This window comes from Lolium rigidum, chromosome 6 (assembly GCF_022539505.1).
Source record: "Lolium rigidum isolate FL_2022 chromosome 6, APGP_CSIRO_Lrig_0.1, whole genome shotgun sequence".
Classification (NCBI taxonomy): domain Eukaryota; kingdom Viridiplantae; phylum Streptophyta; class Magnoliopsida; order Poales; family Poaceae; genus Lolium; species Lolium rigidum.
The window spans coordinates 344,974,568-344,980,726 of NC_061513.1; the positions used below are offsets into that span (position 1 = coordinate 344,974,568).

At 45.5% G+C, this 6,159-nt stretch overlaps 1 long non-coding RNA gene across 2 annotated transcripts; it reads left to right on the top strand.

Annotated features, from left to right (window-relative positions):
• Positions 1–975: 975 nt before the first annotated feature.
• LOC124668179 lies at positions 976–3,931 on the top strand. 2 transcript variants are annotated; one of them, XR_006991576.1, is made up of 3 exons: positions 976–1,943; positions 2,048–2,280; positions 3,658–3,931. It is a non-coding gene; the product is annotated as an uncharacterized LOC124668179 (long non-coding RNA). The 2 variants fall into 2 exon arrangements; XR_006991577.1 differs by lacking the exon at positions 3,658–3,931 and adding an exon at positions 2,758–2,817.
• The last annotated feature ends 2,228 nt before the right edge of the window (positions 3,932–6,159 follow it).

The window sequence follows — 6,159 nt, forward strand, 5'->3', positions numbered from 1 at the left end:
ATTGCCCCCGGAAGGCATCTCCATCGACACCACCGCCATATTCATCGCCGCTGTTGTCTCCTGTGATGAGGAGGGAGTAGTTTTCCCCCGAGGCTAAGGGTTGTACCGTAGCTATGTGGTTCATCTCTCTCTCCCATGTGATCTTTATGTGATCATGAGCTTTGTGATCTAGTTGAATATCATCTATGTGCTACTCTAGTGATGTTATTAAAGTATTCTATTCCTCCTTCATGATGTAATGGTGACGAGTGTGTGCATCATGTAGTACTTGGCATAGGTTATGATTGTGATCTCTTGTAGATTATGAAGTTAACTATTACTATGATAGTATTGATGCGATCTATTCCTCCTTTCATAGCCTGATGGTGACAGTGTGCATGCTATGTTAGTACACTACTGCAGAAAGGCTTATAGCCGCCAGGTGTTCAGTGACAAGCAAAAATTATGTGTGTCGCTAGTAAATATCCTAGTGACAGGCACGCATAAGCCTGTCATTAGTACAGAGCAACAGTGACTAGCTCACAAAATAGGCTGTCACTAGTATTTTATTTAAGAGATGGTCCAGAAGAGCAAATACTTTAGTGATGGGCTTCTATAATTGACTGTCACTGCGCGGCCTTTGTTTTCTCGCACGCCTTTTCCTGGGCCGGCCCACGCACGCGCCTCAAAGGACATAGCCAGAAGAAAATCACGGGTCAGTTGAAACAAAAAAGATCACGGATCATTAGATCGAGCCGCCGCCCTACTCCTCCAAATCCCCAACCGTCGCCGCCCTGCTCCTCCAACGCCGCCGCCTCTCCAACGCGGCGCTGGCTGCCAGCCTCTCTAACGCGGCCGCCCCTCCAAAGCCACGCTGGCCGCCGTAGCTGCTTAAAACTCACGACCCAATTCCTCTTTCACTTCCCCTCCACCCTCCGAGGTCGTGCTACTCCATCGCCCGGCGCTGCACCAATTCTAGCGCCCGGTGCCGCCGCCGGCCGGACGCCGACATCAACTCAATCGTCTGGTGCCGCCAGCAGCAACTCCATCGCCTGGTTCGTCGGGACTGAAGCAGACACCATCTACATCCCCCGACGCTGGCCCCAACTCCATCCTTAATGCAGGCATGAACAGATCTCTTCCCGTGCCTTAGTTTTTGAGGAATTACTATGTCAGATCCACCATTGTTTGCATCATTTTCTGAAGTGCCCAAGTCAATAAGCTTAGTATCTCTGGTACTAATATGTACCGAACTGAATGCAGTTAAGGGATGTGATTTGTGGTTCCAAGATAGGCACATGGAGCTACTCCTTGCATTCCTTCTACCTGCAGGCTGCAGCGATGGAGCTACTCCTGGTTTCTCATTGGCATTGTGATGGAGCTTGTACAAGAAATTAAAGAAGCTCTGGATTAGTGTAGGCAGTTAATCTTCTCAATCAGTACATACCTACCGTTTACATGTTGACAGCTTGTATGAAACCAATAATTTAACCAAATCACCATGTTATAAAAGTGACTGCATGTTTAGTATTTCCTTTTGTGATGACTGTATACTTTTAGTTGAATGTATAATTAGTTCTAACATTAGCATGAGTTCTAAAAAATATGACAAATGGTACTTCTCTTCTACTGTCGATAACACACAATTGAAAAGAATAAGAAATTAACAAAATCCATATGGAACTATTAATTATATTATACTGGGTAATGTTATAAGATATATGAGGTCCTATACAGAATACCTGCTTGTGTTATAGCTAAACTGAATCGAAGAGAAGTCATCTCTGTTTGAAATGATTGACATGTTTATAATTTCCAGCAGAGTAAGAATCAGCCAGCGTGCTAACACTCTTAATAGTGATTGTTGACTTGTACTGAATAGACTCGCCTCCGACAGGGAAGGGCTGAGCACTGGCAGCAGCTTCTTCACAACAGCAATTTGCTCTCGCCACTTTTATATTTTGGTAGTATTCCTCTATTCTTTTAATATTAGCAGTGATTTTTTTCAAAGTATGGGAGGCTGAATTATCAACCACTTGTGAACTAACTTAAATCAAACGTGATGCAGCAAGCGCCTCAACACAGAGGTCGCCTCCAAATCCGGGGTTTTTTTATGGCGATGATGACTTGCCGGAGGTTCATGATTCACGCACAAAGACGGCTGCAACCCAATTGATCAAGCATGCATGATCACCGGATGATGTATGGGTCATTATTATTTGCACTTTGCAACAATTCTAGAACTTTGCATTTCAGCATACTCAAAATGGAAGTATGTATCAGCAATGGAGGAATCCACTGGTAACTGTCACACCCCAAGCCCTTTGTTCATTTCTTGCTCCTCATTATAATCTGCGCATATCAGTAAATATAATTATGAGTATGGGGTATACTCAACAAGAATAAAATAGATGAGATGACATTATGAAACATACGATATTTAAAGTTATGTTTACCATCGGAACCTAGTTATAGAAAACAAGCAAAGGCATATGCAGCATATGTGACCACCAAGTTGTTTCTCTGTAGAAAAGGTTTCTTAGGTTAAACAAGAGCAATTCAGACCATTTAGAAAAATGATACTCCATCCTGGCAGGTGAACCAATTGATTGATTGTCCAGAGTCCATTACCGAAGCATGTAGTTTTATCTAAGCACTTTTGACACGTTTGTTTCAACAATGGTAATGGTAATGGAAACGTAATAAATTACACTGGTAATGTAAAGTTGTAAATGGAATGGGGAAATAGTGAAATCTGTTTGGTTACTACTGTACCAGGGTAATGCTGGTAGTGGAGTATCAGCTGCTAGCCGGAAGCGCCGTGTCCAAGCACCAGGGGATGGATATTGGAACTCCTGCTGCTCAACGGCGGCAGAGGCAGCGCTGGCAATAGCGACAGCTAGCGGACGGCTCGCTGCGGCGGCGGGCGGCGGCGCGACAACAGCAGGCGGCTGTGGCGGCATAGCGGAAGGCGGCGCGACACCAGCAGGCAGTCACGGTGGCGGCCGTGGCCATGACAGCAGGCGGTGGCTTGGCGGCCCCGGCGGTGACAGCGAAAACAGTACTATTTATGGAACCTGTTAGCACTGCTATGTAGCTACGTTACAAAACTACGAACCAAACACGTCCCTAATCTGACATGCTAGGAGTTGCCGCTCGCATTTGGCATTGCCGCATTATGAAAATACAGCCATGTTCCATATATTAAACAACCCACATGATTTATTGTGTGATCTGGAACAAAAGTGTACTATGGAAATCTTCTGTCTTTATTCCCAAATTTCCATGTTGTCATGTCATTGACTCCAATATGTATTTCTGACAACTAACTAAAATGAAAAAGGTGCTTAAATGCAAGCTGTAGTAAATAATTCTGATGTAAATTTATAGAGTAATATGTTGACAGTTTGTAATTTTGTTTTGCCTGCTCTTTGGTATAGTGTGCTTTGGTTCAACCCGTGCAATGTACATAAATATATGGGGTGAACATCAGCTGCATTGGTTTTGAGTATTACAACACTACTGCTACTTGCAGCTAACGTTTTGTTTGTTGTGGGTTTTCTCGGTTTATTTTTGGTGATCTGTTTGCAAGTCCGATACACTGCTGGTTTATATCTTTGTCTTGCCTTTGAGAAATATTGATTTCAAATATGACTGCTCTCCTTTTTTGTTTTCCAGGAAGGTAATGATGGGACCGATAGTGCTCAAGTTGGAGGTGATAGTCAGTAGAAGATGTCGAAGAGTTGGGATGTTGGTGTCTTTTGGTTTGCCGAGTAGGAGATGTGGAAGTGACTGGTGTTTGGTTTCTTTTGATTCGCATGTAGTTGCCGTAGAGTTCTTTCCGCTTAGTTTTAAATTTTGTGTAACTGATCTTATGTTCCCTATGATACTAATGTGCTTTTCTTGCATTTAGTATGAGGCTGCGCCTATGAAATGCTATATTGTATCTTATACCTGCTTGTTATTGAATATTCGTTGAAAATGTAATTAATTTTTTTTATATCGAAATTGATACCAGTGACATGCACGATAATGGACTAGTCACTAGAGAACCCAACATGGCTGCGGCCTTTCATCATGGCAGTGACATGCATTTTTTCTGCCTGTCACTAGTTCGCCTAGTAGTGACAGGCATTCTTCCCATCACTAGTGACTGGCAGTACCAGTGACAACACATTAGTGACAGGCAATATGCCTGTCATTGATGAGCAAAATGCGCTTGTCACTAGTAAGGATTTCTGCAGTAGTGGTACTCGGTATAATTGCAATGGTCTATCATGCACTCTAAGGTTATTTAAATATGAACATCGAATGTTGTGGAGCTTGTTAACTCCGGCATTGAGGTGCTCTTGTAGCCCTACACAATGAATGGTGTTTGTCATCCAACAAGAGAGTGTAGAGAAAGTAGTATTTGTTTATTCAGTTATGTGATCAATGTTGAGAGTGTCCACTAGTGAAAGTATGATCCCTAGGCCTTGTTTACACCACAGAGAATTGCCTCCCACGCCAGCAAGCTATTTTCTGGCACCGTTTTCAAATACTGCAAACATCGCTTGTTTGTTGTTTTACTGCATCTTTACTTCCTGCAATATTACCACCATCTATACCACCTGTGTTTTACTATCTCTTCGCCGAACTAGTGCACCTATACATCTGACAAGTGTATTGGGTGTGTTGGGGACACAAGAGACTTATTGTATCGTGATTGCAGGGTTGCTTGAGAGGGATATCTTTGACCTCTTCCTCCCTGAGTTCGATAAACCTTGGGTGATTCACTTAAGGGAAACTTGCTGCTGTTCTAAAAACCTCTGCTCTTGGAGGCCCAACACTGTCTACAGGAATAGAAGCGTGCGTAGACATCACGCGTCGACGACACGATCGTCTTCACCCCTCAGGGCGATGGCTTCAAGGTCGACGTCTTCAGGAAGGAGACTTCCTGCTCTAGCATCTTCGGCTGCAAGAGGCATCGCGAGGACCCTTATGCTGATCCTCGCCGTTAAGGTGCTGCTGCTTGATCGTTGTCTCTGCTTATGTTTGATCGTCACCGTCAGTAGTTGTGATGGCCTCTAGGAGGCTGTTAAGCACTTGCTTTTGTGCATATGTGACTATAATGTTGGCATATAGAGGCAGATGAACATTTCTTTTGCATCTGGGTAGTCTACCCCTAGGTTTAGGTAGGCGTCTTACCACTCTGAAACTAGATTAGGTACTAAGTACTCTGTTGTAATGGCCCTGGTAGAACCCCTATTAGATTTTGTGTGTTCTTTTCTTTTTGTGCATCATCATGGATCATATCATCCACCATATTTTAATCAAAATAAAATTATTTTAAATAAAAACTATTTGGTTTTCCTCCAAATGTTTTAAAACAGTTTTTAAATAAAAACAGAAAAAGGAAAACCCTATCTAATTCTACCTAAAACCACCCGGAGCAGCAGCCCAGTTCCACCATCCCCTTTCTTCCCGCAGCCCATTCCCCCTCCCTTCCTTCTTCTTTTCGGCCTGGCCAGCCCACCATGTCGGCCCACCTTCCTGGACGAAGCGGTACGCTTTTTCCCCTTGTCGTCTTCTTCCACGGGAGCACGCAGATGGCGTGGCCGTGGTCCTCAACCACCGCACCACACCGCTCCCACATACCCCCCCTTGTTTAACCTCTCGCGCCGAACGCTAGCGCCCACCAAACGATCCCTCTCCCCTCCCTGCCGCCGCCGTCCTCCTCTCTCCCTCTTCTTCATTCTCTGCATGCAAACGAGCGAGGAAAATCCCCACAGAACATCGGCGCACCACCGCCTCCGTCAACCCCGCGCCACGCTGATGAGACCCAGAGAACCTCCACGTCGCCCTCTTCCTCCCGGTGCACGGAATCGAGCCAGGGAACCTCCCCAGCCGTCATCATCATCATGTTCTTCCTCAGCACCGGTGACCAATTCCGTCAATTTTGGCCACCCTGTGCCTCCCTCGTCCTCTTTGACCTCGCCATCAGCCTCCTGGTAGCCCTCTGCATCTCCTCGACCTTACCTCCCCTCTCTCAACCTCTGTTCGGTTCTTCCCGCGATGAACCACCTCCGCTCCTTGCAGATCCTCGCCGCCGGCGCCACTCCAGCGACTCCCTGACGACGGCGCCACCTCTTTCTGGTCCGCACCGACGAGGCGATACCGGCGTGCCTTACCTCGCTTCCT